Here is a 25,279-nt window from a genome sequence, read left to right as displayed (position 1 = left end):
AGTGTCATGGGAAGGTTTCCTCCTCTTCCTCTGCTGTCAATGGTATCGAGACTGCATCCATCTCAGACTCCGAAGTTTCCTCGACACTAGACAGAGGGGGAGAACCTTTGGCTTCTGACAGGTCTTTTGGCTGTTCTGAGGGGCCAGGTATGTTTTGCTCCTGCCCTGCTTGTGAGGTAACAGCTTTCAGGTGATCTACATGTTTGTTTAGGACTGTATCACCTACCCAAACTTTGTAAGTCCCAGGATCTGACCTTGGATCCACCTTGCCTTGTACCGGTTCCAGCAAATGTGATGGAGTACAGATACTATCATTTCTTATAAAATCCAGCCCAAGATCTCTGCCAAACCACGACTTTTTACCCAATTAAATTTGTTGACAAGAAATTGTATATCGTGTTTAGCAATTTAAGGCTAAAACAATAGAATATGAATGGGATAAGATGTTTTGTACTCTGAGCCAGCCTTAGGAATTTTGCCTTAAATTCAGAAAGTTATCAATGCAAGCTTCACTTCTGATTGGGGCACATAATCAAAGCTGTGCAGCACTGACAGACTGCTGCATTGTTAGATGGCCAAGAACCATGAGTCACAAAACTGAGATCCTGCTTGCCTGTTCGGGTAAGCATGAATCATTCTTGGAACATTTGAGGAAGAGCTTTCTGGCCAATGTTTAACACATTTCCAAAATCACTAAAAGACAGATTAACTAAACATTCATCTCCTTACTGTTTGTAGAACCTTGCTGAGTTCAGCTTGGATGAGATACTTGCATAAAAAAGCACAGTGATTGAATTTTCCAACTAATTCATTGACCTTGTCATGCTGTGTGAAGCACTGAGGATATGAAAGATGTTATGTAGTTTCAGGTGCTTTTGCTCACGTGGTGTAAAGTTTACTTTGAAATTCTGCCTACGTTCTTTGGAAGAAACTGTTCTACAGGATAGTGATTCTGGAGACTATATTTGCCTTCTCCCTATCTAATGATGGCATACTGGTTTGAGTGAGAATACTGCAGAACATCTCAGGATCTTATGAAATAAAGACCTATATCCAGTTTGACTCATACTCTTAGTAACAATGTCCAATAAGCCAAGGTAACTTGCACCTAATTGCTGTCATGGAATAAACTACTGTGTCAAGACAGAAGCCCCTTCTTATTAAGACTTTTTAGCAATTGATCCCCTACTGCTGTAAGACAAGAAGACTCTTAGATCCAGTCAGATTAAAAATGGTTGCTGACAGCATCCTTCCATCTGTAAATACCACCAAAACAGTCAGATTCAGTAAACTGGATTCTGAATCAGAACTGACCAGTCATAGATTTGCCAGCCAGGAACGTTGCATAACCAAAGGCTAACCTGCGGGGTGTTTAATCCCAGTAGTGATGAGTTAAGGCCCTTAAGGGATTATTAACCTGTTTGCGCGTTAAGAAAGATAACTCTCGACCTTGTCTGCGCAGAATGTAATGCTGGTAGAAGTGGGAAGAAGTAGCTTATGCTACCACAAAGCCTAATTCCACCCTGCCATAAGCAAGCTCAGAAAATCCCACCCATTACATTGACGCGCTTTTATAATATAGATTAGAGTGGTGCTGGAAAAGCACAGCAGGTCAGGCAGCATCCGAGGAGCAGGAGAATCGATATTTCAGGCAAAAGCCCTTCATCAGCATCTGCAGTCCTTGTTTTTACATACACTTTTAGAATATTTTAAACAAACATGATCTTAACCCTGAAAAATACTTAGAGCATAGTTGTAGGGATGGCAATACATTTCTGTCACAATCAGGTAAAGAGGAGTTGAATGATTCCTTTGCCCTCTCCTCACTTACTGCAAAACATTTTCTTTTATGTTTGGAAAGAATATTCTGCTGTTTTACTTTGGCATGTCTGTGAGAGAGGGATTCAAAAAGACTGTAGGAATCTTGTGACCTTGGCACACATTTGCCCAGAAATTTCAATAGGAATCTGAAATCCTATTTAAAAATTATCACTTAATTTCAGATAAAATTTAGATCTGCGCTGGAGATTTCTGGACAGTAACTTCCCGTTATGAATCTGCCCAGGAATCCAGCAGTGAAGAAGATAATTGTAGAATCCATACCTTAAGGTTCTCGGAATCAGATTCTGAAGTTCAACTGTCCAGCAGACACTTGGAAAGCTGAGAAAAGGTAATTATATAAGGTCAATGAGAGAAAAGGGCTGGAGGTGGGTGAAGGGTAGATTAAAGGTGGTTAGAATGCTGTGCTCATAATGGAAGCAGTGTGCCAACTGGGAATGGGAGTTAGGGTGAAAGCTAGGTTGGGTGTCAGGTCAGTACTTAGGGTAAGTATGGTTATGAGTTCTCAGACTAGATTAGTGTCAGGTCAGTCAGGCCAGGTCAAGGGAGCTTCTGGGTCAGATCAAATTGTAGGTGATTTACAATATATGTTAGTTACTTAGATGAGACAATGAAATGTAGTATGTCAAAATTTGCAGATGACATAAATCTGGATGACAGGTTGAGCAGTGAGAAGGATGCAGGAATGTTGCAGTGTGATTTGGATGGGCTGGGTGAGTACGCAAAAGCACAGAAACTGCATTTTAATGTGGATAAATGTGAGGTTATCCACTTTGGTAGTAAAAATAGGAAGGCAGATTATTATTTGAATGGCTGTAAATTGAGGCAGTTGAATGTTTAACAAGACCTGGGTGTCTTCGTGCATCAGTTGCTGAAAGTAAGCACGCAGTGCAACGGACAATAAAGAAGCAAATTGCATGCTAGTCTTCATAGATTTGAGTACAATAGCAAGGATATCTTGCTGCAATTAAACAGAACAATAGTGAGGCCCATACTTGAATATTGGTTGCAGTTTGGCTTCCTTATCTGCGGAAGGATATTCTTGCTGGAGAGGAAGTACAGTAAAGGTTTATCAAATTGATTCCTGGGATGGCAGTTCTGATGAATGAGGAGATGTTGAGTTGATTAGGGTTGTAATCATTGGAGTTTAGAAGAATGAGAGGGGATCTCATAAAAACCTATAAAATTCTAACGGGACTAGACAGGTTGGATGCAGGAAGGATGTTCCCAATGGTGTGTGAGTCCAAAAGCAGAGGTTATAGTTTAAGGGTATGTTTCCATGATGGAAACTGGTTGGGGTGGAGTTAGGTTGGTGGGGAGCAGGTGTCCAGTCCATTGGGTTTGGGTTTGGGGAAGGGACTTGTCAGGTTGTGTTGGGGACATATCAGCTCAGGTCATAGGGTGCTGGATCTGTCAGGCTTTAGGAGGGTCAGGATTAGGAGGAAGTGGCAGGTCTATCATGAAGCATGTGAGGTAAAACTAAGGACATGCTGGGTCCACTGACATCAGATTGAGTGGGCTTCATGTTGGGGATATCATGTCAATTAGAGTGTCAGTTGGGCACTGCAGTTGAGGGATTCAGTTTAATAGTAAATTTAAATGAGTCAGAACCCTCCAGATGTTTTTTGACTTTAAGAGTTTTTGTTTTCAGAGTGTTCCAGGTGTAGGGAAATTGCTTATTCAAATTTTCAAATTATCTTATGATCTCAGCATGCAACTCCAGTCTATGTTTCTGTAATGATTATATGACTATGGAAATATCAGAGCTGATCTCCAGCATCTGCAGTCCTCACTTTCTCCTTTGGAAATATCAGGGCAGTTATCTTTTACTTAAATAGGTAAGATGTTAGCCATTTACAGGTTAAGACTTCACTCTTTCAATGAGGTTGCTGAAGAGAACAATCCACTTGTATTATGTGGTCTTAGGTCACTTGTCAATAATGATGATGTAGGCTACAAAGTGGCACGGTGGCTCAGCAGTCAGTACTGCTCCCTCACAGTGTCAGGGACCAAGGTTCAATTCCAGCCTTGAGTGACTACTTATGTGGGGTTTGCATATTGTCCCCATAGCTGTTCGGGTTTTCTCCAGGTGCTCTGGTTTCCTCCCACAGTTCAAAGATGGTAGACTGGCTAAATTATCTGTAGTGTCTACAGATATGCAGTTTAGGTGGATTAGCCATGGTAATTTGGGGTTATGGGTCTAGGTGGGATGCTGTTCCGATGGTGAGTACAGACTTGATGAGCTGAATTGCCTATTTCTGCACTGTAGGGATTTTATGTCTATCATATTTACACAATCACATAAATGTTTCTCACTACAGATATAATTGTTGATTCAGTGAGTATTGAACTATTTATTTACTGTGTCCATAAAAGAACTAAAAGACAATTTTTCTTGAGTCTAACAAAGAGATTAGCTTTGTTACACTTAAACTAATTGAAGTAAAATATATAACCACACTCCAGTGCTTGCACATGTGCAAATGCGCACACACACACATGAAGTTCACACACACACAATCTCATACACACATACACACTCACACACACGCACGCACACAAGGAGCACAAACACGCACACACAAAACTCACATTCACATGCACACACACAATCTCATACATGCATACACACACACATGCACATGCACTCACACACACACACGCACGAAGATTACAGTCTGGGTAAGGATATGTTGATCAGAGTCCATAAGGAACATTAAAAGCCCATCATTTAATGACTTAACTGGCTTCAGGCTGAATCTGGTGGGTTTCTGTTTTCAACATTGAGGTAATTTCAAACTACATTTGGATTAATTTGTCCATCTGCATATATAGCTGTGGGGTTGAGTTCATTCTTTAAGGTTTCAGTTTGCTGCATGTGGAGTCAAATAATAGCAAGTATGGTCTAATATGTACAAGTTGGATGTAGAAAGAAACAAGGGAAAAATAGAGTCACATGGATGTCTCTCAGATTCTAAGTTGCTTGTTTAGACCTGCAGAAAATACATGTGAATAAAGAACAAAAAAAAGTTTGGATTCTCACAATACAACTGCCAGTAATTTAAACATGATGGTGGCATTCCCATTGTAACTTGATTAGATCAGATTTGGGAGTTCCTCTTCTTGGTTAGGGTCCTTTTGTGGTTAGGCTTGATAGTTTGTCACCAACAGTTAAATGCCACAGATAAAGCATGGGTGCCTTGCTAATAAGTCATGTGGGGTCTTTCACTTTTTCCTGGGGTGGAGGGTTTGGTCTTTAAGGTTTATGGGATTAATAAATGTACACTGATAGCTAGACTGCATCTTCAATGATGGTAGATCCTATGGGCCTGAGAACTGATTGAAGAGTGTCTAGCTGAACTGTTCCTTATATAAGATATAAATAGTTATTAAACACACATTCATCAGTTTGCATCAGTATAGTGCCTCTCTCTAAAGATCCCAAGAGCTACTGACAATGTGTCTACAATTGTCTTTGGGTTTCTGCATACATGTTGTCCCCACCACACTTCGTTGGAATGTCAAATGTTTAATAATGCAAATTAGGTTATCACCTTGGCTGTGTTTTCAGGTAACTTTTAGTCATTGTTTGAAAAATCTCCTTTGAAAAGGTCCAGTCATAATTCCAGTTAATGAATTTTAAATTATTATTTGGGCATAAAGCATATTTTTGTGACCATCTGTCAAATACATGATTACCTGAGATTCTAACTTTGCTTTCCAGAAACTTGATCATTAAAATGCCTAAAATTATATTCAAAAAGCCACTCAAAGTGTTTGTTTATGCTCTTCTCAAGCTTTGTGACTTTTTATTACTGTCCTAGTAATTCTTCCTTTGGTACAAAGTTAAAAATCACACAACACCAGGTCATAGTCCAACAGGTTTAATTGGAAGCACACTAGCTTTCGGAGCGACGCTCCTTCATCAGGTGATTGTCAGGTGAAGGAGCGTCGCTCCGAAAGCTAGTGTGCTTCCAATTAAACCTGTTGGACTATAACCTGGTGTTGTGTGATCGTTAATCTTGGACACCCCAGTCCAACACCGGCATCTCCAAATCATTCCTTTTGTACATTCTTGTTCTTTTAAAACTTTCCTTTCAGTTCAGTGGTATCATCCAAAAACCCATCTGAGATTGCTTCTGGAGTTGTTAAAAATTATGCAAATAATTTATAAATAAAGCCAGACTAATAATACCTGAGCTTCAGTTGGGGTTTCAAAGCAGTGTCTCAGTGTCATTATTGAACATACATGAGCTATTGATCACATACTGGTGTCATCACTATGGCCATCTATTTCCATCATTCAACTTCACCCTTAATTCAGTTATTCTGCTGTTAAAACTCTGATGTATGCCTTTGCTCCGCCCCCACCCCCGAGACCTATCTGTTCTAATGTAGTTTTGGTCAACCTCTCATTTTCTAGCTGACTCACACCAAGTCCTACACTATCCCAACATATGTTAATTTTCATTGATTCCCAAATAAGTAGCATCTCAATTTTGAAATTCTCATCTTTGTTTTTGAATCCCAATTTTACCTCATTGGTCCCGACCCATGTAATCTACTCAGGCCTCGCGGACTTGTGAGATTTCTGTGACTCTTTAATTTTCTCAGTATCCCTGATATTAATCATCGCACTACAGACACTCGCCTATGTCCTAAACCCTGCCATCCTTTCCTAAATGTTTATTGAAGTGGATTTGAGCATAGAAGTGAAGGGATTTTACTGCAAATATATTGAGGCATGTTGGAACCACACCTGCAGTTTTGACATCTTAAAAAAAATTATTATTTAAAAATATATACTTGCCATAGAGGAAGAGCAAAGATAGTTCACCAAACAAATTCCTGAGTTGGAGGGATTGTCCGAAGAGGAATGATTAAGCTTAGAAGCATGAAAAGTTATTGCATTCAAACATACAAAATGTTTCCAACAATTGACAAACAAATGTAGGAAGGATGTTTCGCCTGATTGAGGGAGTCGAGAACCAGGGGTCACGGTCTCAGAATAATAGGCAGGACATTGAGGACTGAGGTTAGAGGAAATATCTTCATTCAGAGGAATGGTGAATCTTTGAGATTCTCTACCTCAGAGGGTTGTGGAGGCTGAGTCATGAGAATGTTCAAGACTAACTTTGATAGATTTCTGCATATTAAAAACATAGAGATAGAGGGATACTTCTATGGTGTTGAAGTAGATCAGCCATGATCTGATTGAGTGACTGAGTGAAAATAATATGCTGAATGACCAATGCCTGTTTCCGTTTCTTATATTCACATGTTTTGTCCACCACCTCCACACTGGGGGTCAAACTATACTTTTTCAAGATCATCTTTTGAGATTTCTCACAGATTTTTTTTGTGACCTGCAGGGGCTACTTTTTAATTAAACAACTTTTTTATTTAGTGATGCAGTCATGTAGTAACATTACCTTCTGTATTTGTATTGATGTATGGGTTATTTGGATTCACATCAAAGCAGAATTAAAAGAATTCATCAAAATTCTCAAACAGAATTATTCGCTCCATTAAGCCATTACATACATGCAGAGCATAACTTTCATGCTACCATAGTATTTAAAATGGTGCATGATAACAAGAATAAGTTGGCAACAAATTCTTTTTTCAACACAAACTGATACGCACTCCAAAAAATCACTATAAACATCTTTCTATTGATTGAGAAGTCAACAGATGTCTCTAACATCAAACTGCACTTCAAACAATTCACTTGCTATGAGTTACTTTTTAATAACACATAGCTATTGGGTAGCATGGTGGCTCAGTGGTGCTAACTATTGCCTCAAAGTGCTAGGGACCTGAATTCATTTCTACCTTTGGGCCACTGTTTGTACATTTGTGTTGTCTCCCCATATCTGTATGGGTTTTGGTGCTCTGGTTTCCTCCCACAGTCTAACGATGTGCAGGGTAGGTGGATTAGCCATGAGAAATGCAGGGTTACAGCAATGGGGTGGGTCTGGGTGTGACGCTCTTTGGAAGGTCAGTGTACACTCAATGAGCCAAAGGGCCTGCTTCCACACCATATGGATTCTATGATAAATGAAAATCTTTATGAAATAAAGCTGTTCAGTATTAACTTATGACAGTGTTCATTGTAATAGTCTTGTTCATCAATATAATATTCCTTGTTGAAAGGATTAAGGCTGCTTTCTTTCATTTGCAATAGCTCTCCCCGAGTAATCTTTACTGCTCAACTTTGTTGACCCTCTTGCCCCACTTTCTTAGTCTCTTCATCCCTTTTTGGCCCCGTTGCTCTTTTGCTGCCTCTTTCCCATTTGACCAAATTTTTGGCATTTTCACTTAATATTTTCTGTGTAGTTTAGTGTCTGTGAAGTTCTGTTGGATGTTTTATTGCATTAAATGCGCGCAACAATTGAACAACATTGTGACTGTTGCAAAGCAAGTAGAATATAGAAAATTTAATGATAACAAACAATGCCTTTGTATTTGAGTAAAATATGTCAATTTTCCTCTCAGCAGCAGTTGTGTGTTGCAGTTTCCAACCAGAAATTGACAACATAAAGAAAATTGGTCTGGGTCAGGTACACAAGGGAGTGTTTCATTATTGTGCCTTTGAACATCTGAGAGACCAAGGTCACTTTTGACTATTCCCGTGTTTCGAATGCGAGGTTAAGAGCGTGTGGCATTATTTATAGAAAAGCAAAAGAAGTTCTAACAAGACCAGAATAACTAGATAGTCATCATTAAGTGCAATATGGGGCTGGACTTTTCACCCCATCAGGACTAGGAACACTTGAAGGCAAGCCAGAAAATTGAGCTGCAGCACTGTGAGAGTTATTTGCCCTGAATCTTGATTTTGTGGGCAGTGATAGGGTTATCACCACAGGTGACCAGTTGTCTATTAAGCTTATTAATGGCTTCTGAAGACCATGCGAAAGGAGGTCAACTGTATTTTCCACCAAGTCTTCAGATGACCTGAGGTGGAGAAGGTTGGCTGAACAGGAAATGGAAAGGCCAGGTGCAAGCAAGTCTCGTCCTGCCTCTCTCTGGGTTCAATGGCAGCTGGAGTCTCTTATAGGGAATCTTCCAACAACCTATCATCCACACTCTCACACACATTAATGCACATGTGCATGCGCGCGCACACACACACGCACACACACACACACACACACACACACATTGTGTTCTTCCAGCTACAAAAGCCATGATCTAAGTTACAGTCTGAAAAAGTTTTTGAGAGACCTCCTGTATTTTGATGCATCGTTTGCCTCTTGAATCAAGCTGCTGCTTTCAACCTGAATGGCCTCTGATTGGCCGTGCAAATTTAGGAGACTGCCCAACATCCTTAAATTGTGATGAGTCTGCTGTCTGATCATTAAGTGGCTGTTCCAGGGAAACTCAGTTTGAGTCATTGTTTCTCACACAATTTTGACACTCTTTTTGAAGCTGGTGGCAGAGCCCAGAAGCCCACAGGCAATGTCCTGTCCCTCACGCTTTCTAGCTGCAGCAGTAGTTTGCACATAACAGCACTTAAAATATTCCATTGCAGCTGAATCACTTTGTTTTAGAAAGGCTATATAAGTGACGTTGTCCCTTTCTGTCTAGATTCACTATTTCTTACTGCATCAAGGGCTGATTTGTACAACAAGCTGAGGGAAAGGTGTGGGCAATGTCTGAGATCTCAGCTAAGGAGTGGCTAATTGGCTAGAACATATAGTATATCAAGCGACATAGAGCATGATTTGAGATTTAAATATTAGTGATGGAGTCTGTATATAATAAAATCTGACTTCTTTTGGCAGAAGTGTAAGGCATTCGAGAAAATCTGTTGTAAAACGTTCCCCTAGTGATGAACCAAGATACTGGAAGGGACCCACAGCATCGCAAAGACTTGAACTCAGGGCAGCTTTATCCATTCTCATCCACTACTCCAGAAAAGGATTAGCTTAAGGCAGAATTTCCTAGTCGACAGATTTATTTGAAAGGATTGGAAGAATAATTAAGGATACTACATAACTTACACTGTGCAAAGTTCAATTTCTACTGCCTACCATGTAGTAACTATTAGCATTGCACCAGTTAGTTTGTAAATTGACACCTTGGCTAAAATAATAAAGGGGTCGCATTAAATTCCATGCAGTTTTTGGATATAAATCTTTACACTGCAGAGTTCGAAAGCCTGGCTATGAATCTTTGAAGAAAAATTTTATATCTAAAGGCGGATACTCTCGTTTCAAAAACATTGTAAAGAAAAAAAGAATTGGGGTTTTAATGGAGCATAAGTGCTCCTCCTAGTGTACAGACACATTTAAAGATAACTTTTAAAATCACAAAGAGAATGTTATTAACATCCAGCAAGTACAAGTGGGGAGGCACTAGAGGGAGATGCTGGTTGGTAAAATCATGGGGAGCTGATTTGGATCTTGACCATGTACCATTATCAGAGAACTTTACTGACTGTGCGACTGGAATTGGACAAGCTGTCTGTCCGAAAGGCCATTTTACCATAATCTTGGCACTTTGATGATGGTAGATCAACCCTGCGCTAGCGAAACGAAGGTGGTCTCCAGTATCGGAGTCCGGGGTGGGGTAGGGATGGTGAGTAAAGAGGGGGAATATGGAGAAGGTTGCAGGAAGGCCCCACAGCTGCATTGACTTGCCCAGAGGGTTTCACGTTCTGGATTGGGGCATCGTGTCCTGGAATTGGGTGGGGGTGGGGGTGCGGATTTCTGGTCTGGCAGGGTTAGGTCAGCAAGTGTTTTGTAGGGGAAGTTTTTGCATTGGACAAGCAGCACGGATCACCAGCAGTTTAACGCAATATAGGGCCAACATTCTTGGGAGGTCCAGTGAGAAGGATGAAAGGAGAAGGAAAATGCCTTCCATCTGAAAACAGAACCCCAATGCATAAATCCAGGAACTTAAATTCTAGGCATAGTTGGTATGATTTCACTCCTATCCAAGCAATTGCAGGAAGCGCACAAATGCCTTAAAGGGGAAATGCATATGTCAAAGAAAATAATATAATGAAGCTTACCTTAGAGGCCCCAGGTGGAATGTTTCTCGAACATTCACAGTTATGATGTAAACATAACACCACCTCTGCCCACAATCTGACCCCTCTCTGATCCAACTACCTGTCCCACAGACCCAACACACCCTGTCGTCAGCTGTCTGAACCTGGTTTTACCTCCTAACACCTGCCATTTCTCCACTACCACAAACCCGACAAAATAGCTGACATATTTTCAAAAAAAATTTTTTTTCTCTTTGCAATATTATTGCTTGAAACAATGATATCCAAATTAGAACTGTACTCCTCCATTGAGAGATGAGCAAGCCAATAAAGAAAACAATTTATTTTAACAGCGACAAACTGCTTCTTAATTGTATATTTTCTCCTGATTATTTTTCTGTTCTCTTTCAAATTTCACCTTGCGAAGTAATGGCTGGATTTTCTGCTTCTCTAATCCAATAATTGTGAGCACTTCTTTTGCTGCTGACAAGTTAGACAAGCCTTTGAAAACCTGACACAGAAGCCAAATTCCAATTAACATTACGCAATTGCAGAAGGACCACACAGCAAGTAGCACTCGGCAAATAAACACTGAAGTCCTTTTAGTTCACTCAGCCTCCTCACACAGGCCCGCTCCACTTTCTATTCACATTAGGAGTTGATATCATAAGTGCACGACAATTTTGAAAAGTTTTTGTGACAGAGGAAAAAATGCCAGAGAATTGTATGTCCTTATGAGCAGAGAGTCCTTGTCATTCAGTAAAGACCTGATTTTGACCCCTGGTCCCCAACAATGATGTCCATCAGAAAGTTAGAAATGCCAACCAGATGTAATATTGAACATATCAGCCTGACACCATTTTAACAGATGTCTCCTGTCTGGTTTTATTGTCATGTGTTATCATCATTTTAATATATTAAAGATCCTAGAAATCAGGCTAATCTTTTCAGGAATCTGATGTCCTGCTGCAGGAGTTGGAAGCAGAAGGTGAGCCCCTGCTGGCCTGACCCCATGGACTTGGCTGCTTCCCTCTGCTGCCATCAGCCTTGACACCCATCATACCTCTGTCACTGATGCACCCCAAACCCACCGGCCTGGATGACACCAGTTCCTACCATATCTGGACCTAATGCTACAGCCTAAGTATTCCATCACTCACCTAATAGACTACCCATCTGGCACCTACCCACCAAGTTCCCTATTGTTTAACACCCTATCAGCTCAGCACCTACCCATGTGTCACCATGGCACAGTCAACTCAAACTCTCCACATTTGCTCCCAGACCTATTGAATTTCTCTGGCATTTTCTCTTTTTATTTCAGATTTCCAGCATTTACAATATTTTGTGTTTATTATCTTAACCAACTGCCATTCTAACCTTGCAATTTTCTCTCTTACCATTTCACAGGAGCTGACAAGTGGCTGTCTGTGATGCTGTACATTTACATCACAGCATACTGACTGCTGCAAAAGAGAACAGGATTTCTATAATGATTTACTTCACTGTGCCTCAGTACATGTGACAATAAATTCAATTCAATTCAATTCAATTCAGGTTCATCAAAGAAGTCACCTGTTCAGGAATCCCCAGTGCAGAAGACATCGAACCTTAAGTGCGTATGTTTTAACACAATCATGGAAGCTAAATAAAATTTCTGATCCAATTGGAATATTTGGGCCATTGTTACTACGTCTATGAACATGTCCAGATAATTGATCTTACTTCTTTGATATCCTGAGTTGTTCTCCCACCAAGTCTGTGCGATATAATCAGGGTGGTTGGTGTTTAAGGTGTTTAACACTTTCAGATACTTATAACCCTAAGCAACAACTAACCCCCAAGCATTTTGAACCATGACAAATGTTTGTATTTATATTCCCCATCTCTACTACTCTATTTCCCCCAAGTGTCTGACTACACAGATTCAGGTGACCTGGAGGTTTCACCATTCTTTTTGGACTTGGAAGAGCAGTGTTGCAGAATTTGACTTGGATTATTTGTGTGTGGTCTGTAAGTCCTTTTAATCTTGAGGGCATTATATCTCATGGAATCCCTTCATTTGGGATGTCATTCCTGATGAAAGATGTACTTTATTAATTGAAATATCTGGAGATCCTTTTCAAAGATAATAGTTGTCCCCCGTCGAAACAGGCATTTTCTTCTTTGTAATACCTATTAAGAAAAGATTGCGTGTTTTAAAACAAATCTCCCTCCCTATTCTCACAATCCATACTCAGGATGTAATTTAATGATTTCCCCTAGTTTTAAACATTGGCGGTGTATTACCTCTGCTTCCTCTGTTTGTGGGCTGTAACTGTGCAAGGATCATAACAATACTATGGTAAAGTTAAATCAGAAGTAGGATTTACTTCACACATAGACTTTGGGAATTTGTTACAAAACAAATATAATTACAAAAATACATGGAGATATAGGCATGAACAGATGAGAGAATATTCAGTCAGTCATGACTTAAATACAACTACAGGATTTCAGTTTATCAACACCTTTGATTTTAAGATGGAATCCAAAAGATTAAAATTAGGACTAACAGTTTGGAAGTCCTTTGTAGTGGTATGAGATTGATTAGACAGCAGTTGAGGTCTTGTCGGCAGCTTCTTTTTGTTTTAAAAAGAAATTCCATAAGATGTAACAGCAGAAGCAGGCCATTCGGTCCATTGAGCCTGCTCTACCATTCAATTCACATTAATTGAAATATCTGGAGATCCTTTTCAAAGATAATAGTTGTCCCCCATCGACTCCACATTCCAATATTTCCCTGCAATTCTTGATTTCCCTACTGATTAAAAATCTGTCCACTTCATCTTTGAACATACTAACAACCCAGCCTCTTCTGAAATTAATTTCATAAATTCACTATCCTCCTGGTGTTGAAATTATTTCTCATCTCTGTCTTAGAACATTGACTATTATGCCCTCTGATCCCTTAATCTACCACAGGGGGAAGAACATGTTTCCATATCTACCCTGTCAAATCCCCTAAGAAAATTGTCTGATTCAATAAAGTTGTCTCACGTTCTTCTAAACTCCAAAGAGCTTGTGCCCAATTTACTTAGTCTCTCCATACCCACTCTAGAATGAGCTAACCCTCCTTAGACTGTCTCCAATGGCAATGTTTGATTTCTTAGATAAAGGGAGGTTTTGGCCTCGTGTTATCACCGCTAGACTGTTACTCCATAAGCTAAGCTAATGCTTAGATCTAGGTTGGAATCTCACCACAGCAGATAGTGGAATTTAACTTCAATATATATCTGGAATTAAGAATCTAATGGTGATCAATAAACTATTGCTGATTGGCAGGAAACTCTCGTCTGGTTCACTAATGTCCTTCAGGGAAGGCTCCCTGCCATCCTCACCTAATCTAGTCTACACATGACTCAAGGCTCACAGCAATGTGATTGATTCTCAACTAGTTCTTGCGGTTCATGGACTGCAGCAGTTTAAGAATGCAGCTCACCCCCATCTAATCAAGTGCAACTAGGATTACCAATAAATGTTGGCCCAACTAACGACGCATGTATGCAAGAATACTTGTGCAGTTTTAGCAAGATTTCCCTTTTTTAAAATATGTCTGAGTAAATTTTGCTGAAATGTAACTTTTGTTCCATTGTTTTGATGAAAGGAAGTTTCATAATTCATAAGTTTCAGAATGCATGATTTTAAGGTCAGTTCCTAAATGTTACAGACCATTTTCTTTTATTGGAGCTGGAGATGTTTATTTTGTGAGTTGATGTCTAGAATAGTGCTGCTGACCCCTTAAATGTCTGCTACTTCAAATGTTATGTAGTTAAAAGAGCAGTTAGGTTCAATAATTTGTTATGACTTACTAAGATAGCACACTGGAAATCAACCTCTACTGTTCCTGGAGTCATTACAAAAGTTAAACATTTTATAAAGTATGCAAATTTCCCCAATATACCTGACTTTCAGATCCAAGTTGATAGAAAGCACAGACCAAATTTCTGTACTGTACAAGAAATACTATTTATTACACATTATTAGACTCTAACTACAAGTAAATAGTTATGAACTACTGACATATAATATTACTAATTAGACTCTAATCTCCTGAAAATTCTTTTTCACACATATAGACAAACAAATAGACAGGATAACATTGATATGGACAGAAGGGAATGTCTGGAATGACATTTCAGGGGTCTTTGTTCCCAGGTTCTGTTGTTGAGATGATCCTTATGACTCAGCCATTAGCCAACACATTTTTTCGGTCATCTTTCTCTGGATGCTCACAATGTTGGATAAGAGGCACATAGTCGTTGATTCACTTGCAAAAGTAGTTCTGATGGAGAATCGTACCAGACTGAAGACATTAATCCTGTTTCTGTCTCCAAAGATGCTGCCAGAACTGCTAAGTTCCTATCAGCATTCCCTCTGTCTGTTTTAGATTTCCAACATCAGCAGTATTTTGCTTTTGATCTCTTATTAATTTCATTGACTTAACAATTAAAAGTCACAGATCACAGCAACTGCTGTAAGAAAGATAAACTGGCTTTCTTCAGGTTTACAGTGAGTTTTGACTGCAGAGAACAGAGACTGATTCCGAACCACACATTTCTCTCTCGCGGTTGTATATTTTTCCCCAGCTCCAAGCAATTTACTTAGATGAGAACCAATTACACAGCTGTTGACTGGCAAAAAAATTCTCTGTCATAGATTAAAAGCTACATTAGTACATCCTCTTTACTCCAAATTGTCACAGGTTTCCATCTTGCTGGCACTAGGAAAGAAATGTCCAATCCTACTGTAACTAATCTCAATGAATTCTATCTTATGTTGGGTTCTGAGTTTAGTGGGTCCTGTGAAAACGTCCACTGGCTGTTCCTTGAGTAGTTGATTCACAATCAGCCATTCCTTGACATTAAGTTGTTAACTTCAGAGCCCAACCACTGAGTGTTTAAAGGGGGTGAGGCAATGTTGGGGAGTGAGGGATGAATGGTGTAAGGGAGGTGGTAGACGTCTTGCCATGGCGGTGTACTCAGTTGCCAAATCTACTTTTTAATGCAAAAGTTTAAAATGTTGCAAAGAAGGTGCCCCATGATAGGCATGTAGTCTCTCACACTCTTTGTATTGCCTGGAAAAGTAGACTACTCTTGCACCCACATTGGAAAGGGTCCCCCTGACTCTCAGCTTGAAGCCCATTCTCACTATCCTACATTGGACTATGAGACTGGCCTCTGACCATTAATTGGCCAAATCTGGGGAAATCACTGTCAGGTGATGACACAGTTCAGGAATGGTTCCCCTGCAGCACCCCTCCCCCAGTTAACCGCAATCTTGGGATCTGATCCAAAACCTGTCCTATATATTAGACTAAAACAATAGTCATGATTGCCAAAAGTAAATGATGGCAAATGGGCAGCCTATCACAAACCACACCCAAGTTTCTTTCCCATTGGAAACAAAATGGAAAATAGTGATAAACAAACTATTGAGTTGCTGGCATTGTTCTTTCAAAAGACCATTATACTGTCCAATCCCTGGAATTGTTTTCGTAGCTTAATTGTGAATACTAAAATATATATTTGCAACCATTGTATGCATATATTGCAAATCAAACCATTTATATGACAATAATATTTGATAATGGTGTAATTCATCAACATTTTCATAACACCCAGACATGATCATATAGAGTATAACAGTATTAGTTAAAATAATTTAAAGTCTTTTCAATAGTCCACCAATTAAAAGCTGAAAATCAGAAAGCATCAAAAATATCACAGTTACATAGTTTTGAGTCCACATGCTGTCAGGAGGAACATTTGTGAAATATTTCGAAAGAACTGGTAAAATTAGTTTTTTATTGCTTTTTGTCATACAATGAAATACTGGCAACAGTTTTGTTTTCTAGAACACTGCCTCCTCAGTGACATTGAATGTCACTTTACTATCTGTTCCATTTTCACTGTCAGTCAGCCTCCTGTTTGTCAGTAATTATTAATTAATAGCTTGTCTTAACAGTGCAAAGAGAGCAACTGTTAACACAACCTGGCTAGGACTGATCTACTTTTGGAGACACTTAGATCACAGCAATCCATCTTGTCATTGAATTCCAACAACATATAAGTGCACCAGCTGTACAGTATATTTATGAACTGCACATCCATCACTATATTTGAACTGTAGTCAATTAATCAAAACATAAAAATGCTGGGCTTTGTTTTCTTGCTAGCTTTCTTCAATTTTTCTTTTTTATTTTAGGGTCAGATATCACACAATTATGAAATGTGAATGGTATAAGATTATATTAATGGGTAGTTAAAAGGAAAATGTGCCCAGAATCTTATTCAGATAACAAGGGCCTTGTTAGCTGAACAGACTGAATAAACCTACATAGATTCTTTTGTGGAATGTCTGCCAAATGTAGTTCTGCATTGGCAAGGGCACCAGTGAAGCTTTATCAGGTAGCAAGACTCCAAGTGTATATGCCCTAGCACAATTTGAGAGAGGGAGAGAGAAGTTGGTCTGAGACTATGGTCTTAAATTAACATTAGGGCAATTATGAGAGCATGAAAGTAGAGTTGGCTAAAGAGAAGTGGTGAATCAGGTTAAAGGGTAGGTCAAGAGAAAATCAGGGACAGACATTTAAATAGCTATTTCAGAAATCACAAAATAGTTGCATTCTGAAGATGCAGAAAAGTTCAAAGGGACAAACCTTCACTCCAGGGTTAACCAGAAAGTTTAAATGTAGTGCAAAACTTACAGAAAAAGTATAGCGTTTCACTAAGATAGGTGGCATGTCACAAGATTAGAAAGGATAAAGGAAGGAAAGAATGATGAAAATAATTAATAATGAGGAGAAATTGGAGTATGAGAGACAGTAAACCAGAAATATGAAAACAAACAGTACAATTTTACATATCTATTTTAAAAAGAAAAGATTTAACAAAGTAAGCTTTGGTCCGATAGAAAGTGAGTTGGAGAATTAACAATTTAAAAAAAAAGAAATAATATGATTGGTTAGGTGGTAAGGCTTTAAAGTGTGTATTTGGTCCTGTGTTTTTTTTTGTGAAGAAAAGTTGGGACAGAGGTGATAAGCAGTCAGCTCCAAAGCTAGTAAAGTAAACAGCAGGTGAGGCCTTGGGTTTTTTTTTAAGTTGGAACAGTAGAAGTAGCCTGAATTGGTGGGGTCAAGCATCACCAAAACCAGGATTTTAAGTTTTACTTTCTCAGTAGCAGTTGCTGGGGTCTTGAAGCTGGATGTGGAAGCTGATTTTCCTCACTGTTACAGCTAAAAGCTGGGGGTTCTCATCCTTCTGCTAGAATTCCATATAAGACAATCTAATTTACTGAACTTACCTTTGTCCAGGGTGTAATTATGGGATGTTACTCGACAGGTTACTGTTAGTTACTGTTTAATAGTTAAATAATCTATTATTCATTTACATTTTCCAATAAAGTTAATCCAAATCTTATATTTGTTGCATTTTTACTGTGAGGCATAAAGTGTGTTTTGCTTCAAGACTGATAGTTTGACCAATCGAACTGCATCTGGAATGCAATGCCTGGCACTTGCCTTTAAAATAAGAAAAAAGTTAGCGTCTAGACTATCTTCTTCACATTTTTTGAGGGGGTTTGGTTTCATCCATAACATCACTCTTCACTGTAGAGGATACACGTAGCATCCCAGAAGCAGTGATTAGTCAAGAAGTGGAAGAGACAGGAGGAACTCAGGAAAGGTACAATCAAAAGAGAAGTGGCACTGAATAAATTTTTGGACCTGCGGGCTGGGAAATGCTTGGCTCCTGATGGACTTCATCCTCAGATGTGACTAGTAAGATAACTGATGCATTGGTTTCAATTTTCCAAAACCTCATTGATATTGGAAAGATCCATCAGATTGGAAGATAATGAATGTAATCCTTTGTTTAAAAAGGGATACAGAAAGCAAGAAACTATAGTCCAGTTTACTTCACACCTGTCAGAGAGAAACTATTGTTAAAGGTGTTTTGGCAGCATCCTTCGATAAGTTCAAGGTAATCAAGCAGAGTCAGCATGCTTTTGTGGAAGGGAAATCATGTTTGACCAATCTGTTGGAGTACTTTGAGGAGATGAAACATGTTGAGGATAAAGGAGAACCAGTGGATGTATTGTGCTTTGATTTTCAGAAAATATTTGATATGATTTCACGCTAAAAGTCATTGCAGAAAGTAATAACTCGTGGTGTGGAGGTGTAGGATATTGGCATGGATAAAAAGAAGGCTGGCTAACAGGAAGCAAGGGTTAAACATAAATGGGCTTTTTCAACTTGAAAATATGCAATCCATGCTTTGCCACAATGCTTCCAATTTACATGACTTATATGAAGGAATTGATGATATGGTTGTCAAATTTGCTTGTGACATACAGAAAGGTAGGAAAGTGATCTGTGAAGAGGACATGAGGAGGCTACAAGAAGATACAGAAAGATTAAGTAACTGGGCAAAGGTGTGACAAATGGAGTGGGAAACTGTGAAAATGTGCATTTTAGCAGAAGTAATAACAAAAAGAAGCATACTATCTAAATTATAGGTAATTGTCTAGTTCTGTGATACAAAAAGGTGTGGGTCCTATTACATGAATCACAAAAGATTGATATGCATTTAAAACAAGTAATTAAGAAAACTAATAGAATGTTACACTTTATTGTGAGGGAATTTAAATACAACAGAAGGAAAGTAGAAAGATGACCCAAGATTGAAGCGTACAGTTGGCAGAAAAGTTGAATATTTGGGAATACAGCGAGGTCTTGATCAACTCAGCCAGTGGGTTGAGAAATGGTAGATGGAGTTTAATTTAGACAAATGTGAGATGTTACATTTTAATAGGTCAAACCAGGGCAGGATTTACACAGGGAGAAAGTGAGGACTGCATATGCTGGAGATCAGTGTCAAGAGTATGGTGCTGGAAAAGCACAGCAGGTCAGGCAGCATATGAGGAACAGGAAAATCGATGTTTTGGGCATAAGCCCTTCATCAGGAAGGCCTGATGAAGGGCTTATCCCTGAAACATTGATTCTCCTGTTCCAAGGGTGCTGCCTGACCTGCTGTGTTTTTCCAGAATTTACACAGTCAATGGTAGGGTCTGGGGTGTGTTGGAGACCAAAACGATCTAGAGGTATAAGTTAATAGCTCATTGAAAGTGGAGTCACAGGTAGACAGGGTGATGAAGGAGGCTATTGGCATGCTTGCTTTCATCAGTCAAAACACTGACTATAGAAGTTGGGATGTCTTGTTGCAGCTGTACAAGACATTGGTGAGGTCACATTTGAAGTACTGTGTGTAGTTTTGGTCACCCTAATATAGAAAGGATATTATTAAACTAGAAAGAGTGCATAAAAGATTTACTAGGCTGCTACCTGGACTGGAAGGTCTGAGTTATAAGGAGAGGCTGGTTCAGCTGTGACTTTTTTCCCTGGAGCATAAGAGACTGATAGGTGACCTTATAGAAGTCTATAAAATCATGAGAAGCATAGATAAGGTATATAGCCAATAGCTTTTCCCCATAGTAGGGAGGCCTAAAACTAGAGGGCATAGGTTTAAGGTGAGAGGGGAGAGATACAAAAGGGTCCAGAGGGGCAATTGTTTCTCACAGAGGGTGATAAGTGTCTGGAATGGGCTGCCAGAGGAAGTGGTGAAAGCGAGTACAATTTTATCATTTAAGAAATATTTGGGCAGGTAATTGGATGGGATAGGTATGGAGGGATAGGGACCAATGCAGGTGATTGGGGCGAGATAAATTGTGAAAACTGGGCAGCATGAACAAGTTGGGCTTAAGGGTCTGTTTCTATGCTATAAACCCCTATGACTCTCTCTATAAGCTATGCTCCAGCTTTACAGAACATTGATGAGGCTACATCTGGAATATTGTGGATGATATTGTTCACCTCATTAAAGACAGTTGTAAATACATTGGAACATAGGAGCAGGAGTGGCCATTCAGCCTGTCAAGCTTGTTCCACCATTCAGTGAGATCAGGGCTGATCTCTAGCATGATAACATATACCTGCCTTTGGTCAATGTCCTGTAATGCCTTTGCCTAACAAACATTTATCTATCTTAGATGTAAAGTTAACAACTGACCAAAGTCCACTGTTATTTGTGGAAGAGAGTTTCATACATTTACCACCCTTTTTGTGGAGAAGTGCTTCCTACGTCTCTCCTGAATGGTCTGACCTTAATTCTCACACTCTTTCAGAATCGCCATCCACAGAAAATAGTTTACCTTTATTTACCCTGTCTTTTCTTGTTAGTATTTTGAAGACGTTGATCAGATTATCACTTACCCTTCCAGAGAAAACAGGCCTAATTTGTGTACTCACTCCTTATGACTTAACTTTTGAAATCCAGGTGCAGGTGGTTCTCCTCTAATGCTGTAGTTGCATTCAAATGAAACCACGCTTAATAAAAAATCTCTTAATATAAATAATGAGGCCTATGGGAAAAGTGCGGTTAAGGGCAGACCAGCAAGAAGTATCACTCACGATCGCTCTCACCCAAAAGGCTAACGCAAAGTATAGCACAGCCTGAATGAAAGTATAAATCATAGTTATCAATGAAAGAAAAGTAAATTTAACACAGAGCATTTAAAAAATATTGTTAATGCAGGGACAGAGGGTCAAAAGGCAGACTCTCTCATTTCTAAAAATCACACAACACCAGGTTATAGTCCAACAGGTTTAATTGGAAGCACACTAGCTTTCTGGGCAATGCTCCTTCATCAGGTGATAGTGGAGGGCTCAATCCTAAACACCGTCTCTCATTTCTGTTAACCAAGCTATATCACATATTCTCTCCTTACATTCAAAACGATTTATAATTTCAAGCTTCTCTTCCAGTGTTATACCTTTTCTTTTGCGTTCACCACTCACAATGTTATCACCAAAATGCTTCTTGCTAACATTCTTGTCACTATGCCCCTCCATTTTTTTCAAAAAAAGTGATAATCTAGGAGTAGTGACCCTTTCACAGGAAGCTGCTCAGTAAGCTGCTCTCTGCACAGTACCTCTCACAGAAAGCTGCCCTGTCGGAAGCTGGCATTGGTATATGTGCAGAACAGCACGAACTCCAGCACTGACATTGGTGCATGAACAGAATGAAGTGCACAAAATGATCGCTGCTGGCTGGAATTGTGCTATTGTGAACAAAGGTAAGCATTCTCCAAAATACCATTCCTTAATTCCTCAGTTATAAGCAAATCATGCTGCCAGAATGCACATTATCTGAGAATTATCTGAATAATTCTTCTCTGCCTAAGTTGCACTCCCTTAAAAGCCAATATATCCTTACTCAGTGGTACCCAGATCTGGTCACAACACTCCAAGTGGGGTCTAACCAGGGTTTTATATAACTGCAGCATAATGTCTGCATCCTTGAACTCTACTCTAGATATAAAGGCTAAAAACACTTCTTTACTAGATGGAATGGAATGGGCGTATTGAATTATGAAGAAAAAAGTTTTTATCCTCTGGTGTTCAGGAGAATAACTGGTGACTTGATTGAAACATATACAATCCTTGGTCTTAACATGTTGGATGTAGAGACAATCTTGCCTGTTCGATGAGACTCATGAACTGGGATTCCATGTTCAAAAATAAGGGTCTGCATATTTAAAACCAAGTTGATGTGATTTTTTTCTTTTGAAAAAATCATAAATCTTCAGAGCTCTCTTTCTGAAAAGTTGCTGAAAGCAGAGTCCTTCAATATTTTTAAGCAGAGGTAGAAAGCTTTCTGACAAACAAACGAGTGAGATGTTATTATGAATAGGTGAGAATGTTTGCAAGGTTTGTGAAGGTTTGTAGCTCAGGTTGAGGTTTAGGGTGTAGGTTTGCTCACTGAGCTGTAGGTTTGATATCCAGACGTTTCATTACTTGGCGATCTCCAAGTGAAGGATGGATTTGAGATTACAATCAGATCTTATTGAATAGCCGAGCAGACTCAAGAGAATGAATGAGTTCTCCCCATTGTTTGAATGTTCATATGTTCATATGGGTTTTGCTGAATGAGGGAGGCAGTGAGTCAGAACCAAGGAGTGATGTGGCTGTCTGCTGGCACAGACCTGCCTTATGTTTTGCCCTATAATCAGGCATGGAGTATCTTTGATCAAGGGCAATGCTCCCTCACACCCCAGTTTACGAGCTGTTTGCCAGGTTGATATATTAGACATGCCATATGGTAACAGACCCATCTGCTGCTGGATTAAACCTGGCAGTGGAAGCAAAGGCTCTTGACTGGTCCTTAATTGGCCACTGAAGCCCTATCCTGGGAATACGGTGGGCTAGTGGACTGATGACCATCCCAACTCAAACTTTACTTCGAGTGGAGAATGAGAAGACTGTTGTGTTTGGGTACGGCACTACATCAATTAAATAAATATGCATCTCACTTCAGAATTTGTTACTCCAGAAACACAAATCTCTAACCTTTGAACTGGACAGAGGAACATCTTGATTGTTCTAGTTTGTATCCAGATAGACCAAAAACAAAATCATCGTGAAATAGTTCAAATCATAATAGATGAATACTGTTCGCATATTAAAAACCAAAAGAACTGCCCCAATCTGGAAATCAGAAAAGAAAAGTTTGCTGAACAGGTTTAATAGGTCTGGCAGCACCTGTGGAGAGAAATCAGAGTTAATGTTTCGGGTCCAGTGACCTTTCCACACAACTGTTCATATTTTAGCCGACCTAGTGATGCAGATGTAGTGTCTATCTCAAAGCTAGAAGCTTTGGATTCAAGTGGCCCTTGCTGTGGAATAATATGTCCAATAATTTAGATTTGATAGAAACCTACTCTCCTTTGATGTTACTCATGAGCTACATTCCCTTTAAATATTGTTACCACTGCCCAGTTCTGTGAGGTCCAGTGCAGAAACTTCTAGAAGCAGAAGTCAATGCATCCAATCACCAATCAGCTCTGAGTTGCAACTTAGAGGGAACATTGGTTATAAACAGTTTCTGTTACTGATCACAATGGTTACTTTCACTGAACCTGATGAGCACAGCTGTACTGTGAGGGATGGAGGTAAAAGGAAGGATCTCTCCTCATTCCTTCAACCCAACATATTCTCCTTCTATTCTTTTCATTCTCCCCTTTCTTTTGGTCCATCCTGTAGGGTGAGCCTTTGAACTGCCCTGCCATTCTACTGGGACAAGATTAAAATAGTGCTGGAATTGCACAGCAGGTCAGGCAGCATCCGGGGAGCAGGAAAATCCCATTCCACTGGGATGCTTGTCTTAAACCCATCTGCTTTCATCCATCAGCAGTCAAGGTGAGAATTCACACTGTGGTTCACTTACATAACCTGTAGGAAAACACTTCCAGAAGAAAACAGCATTAGAGAAAACTCAAAAACATAACAAATGTCTTCTTCAAATGGCACTTAATCATAATGTCACCTACACATTGCAGGTTATATTTTGGTTCACCCTGACCTATTTGTAGAACAGGACAATCAATAGGAACACTGAGGATTTTTGTTTTATTGCCTTTAGTTGACAGTAATATATTTCAATTTAGCCTTTCATTAGCTGTACAAAGCTTTCCTGCAACAAACTGAAAAATAAGAAAGTGGACCATAACAGAGTGAAACATGCACATTAGAATGTCAGTTGTAACTATGATGTGGAGGTGACAGTGTTGAGCTAGGGTAGACAAAGTTAAAAATCACACAGCACCAGGTTATACTCCAATAGGTTTATTTGGAAGTACAAACATTCGGAGTGCTGCTCCTTCATCAGGTAACTAGTGATGTGTTGGGCTCTCTCATGATTGACAGTGTAGATCTTTGTGGATTCACGATCTCCTGTTAGTTGTTTAATTGTCCAACATCATTCATGACTTAATATGACAGGATTGCAGTGCTTAAATCAGATTTACTGCTCGTGGGATCATTTATCCCTGTTTATTGCTTGCAAGTAGTCCTATGTTGTAGATTCACCAGAGTGCCACTTCATCTTTAGGTATGCCAGGTGCTGTTCCTGATATGCCCTCCTACACTATTCAAATATAATAGCCTGGTTTGATGATTATGGTGGAATAAGGCAGACACTGGTCTGCGAGATTACAGATGGTAGTTGAATACAGTTCTGCTGATGCTGATAGCTCACCATACCTCATGTATGTCCAGTTTTTAGTTGCTGAATCTGTTCAAAATCTAACTCATTCAAGATGATGATAGAGATGGGAATTTGTCTCCACAAGGACTATATGGTGCTAGCTCCTGCCAGCACTGCCCTGGATGGACACCTCTGTGATCAGCAGGTTGGTGCGGACAAGTAAAATAGATATTTCCTTCACCGCCTGCCATAGATTCAGAGTAACAGCTTTGCCCCTTTGGATAAACTAACTCAGTTAATAGTGATGCAACCAGGTCACTCTTGGTGAACATGATCCCCCAGCCAGAGTACATTGGAGACG

The sequence above is a fragment of the Chiloscyllium punctatum genome, chromosome 9 (genome assembly GCF_047496795.1).
Source record: "Chiloscyllium punctatum isolate Juve2018m chromosome 9, sChiPun1.3, whole genome shotgun sequence".
Classification (NCBI taxonomy): Eukaryota; Metazoa; Chordata; class Chondrichthyes; order Orectolobiformes; family Hemiscylliidae; genus Chiloscyllium; species Chiloscyllium punctatum.
This window is presented reverse-complemented; position numbering follows the sequence as displayed.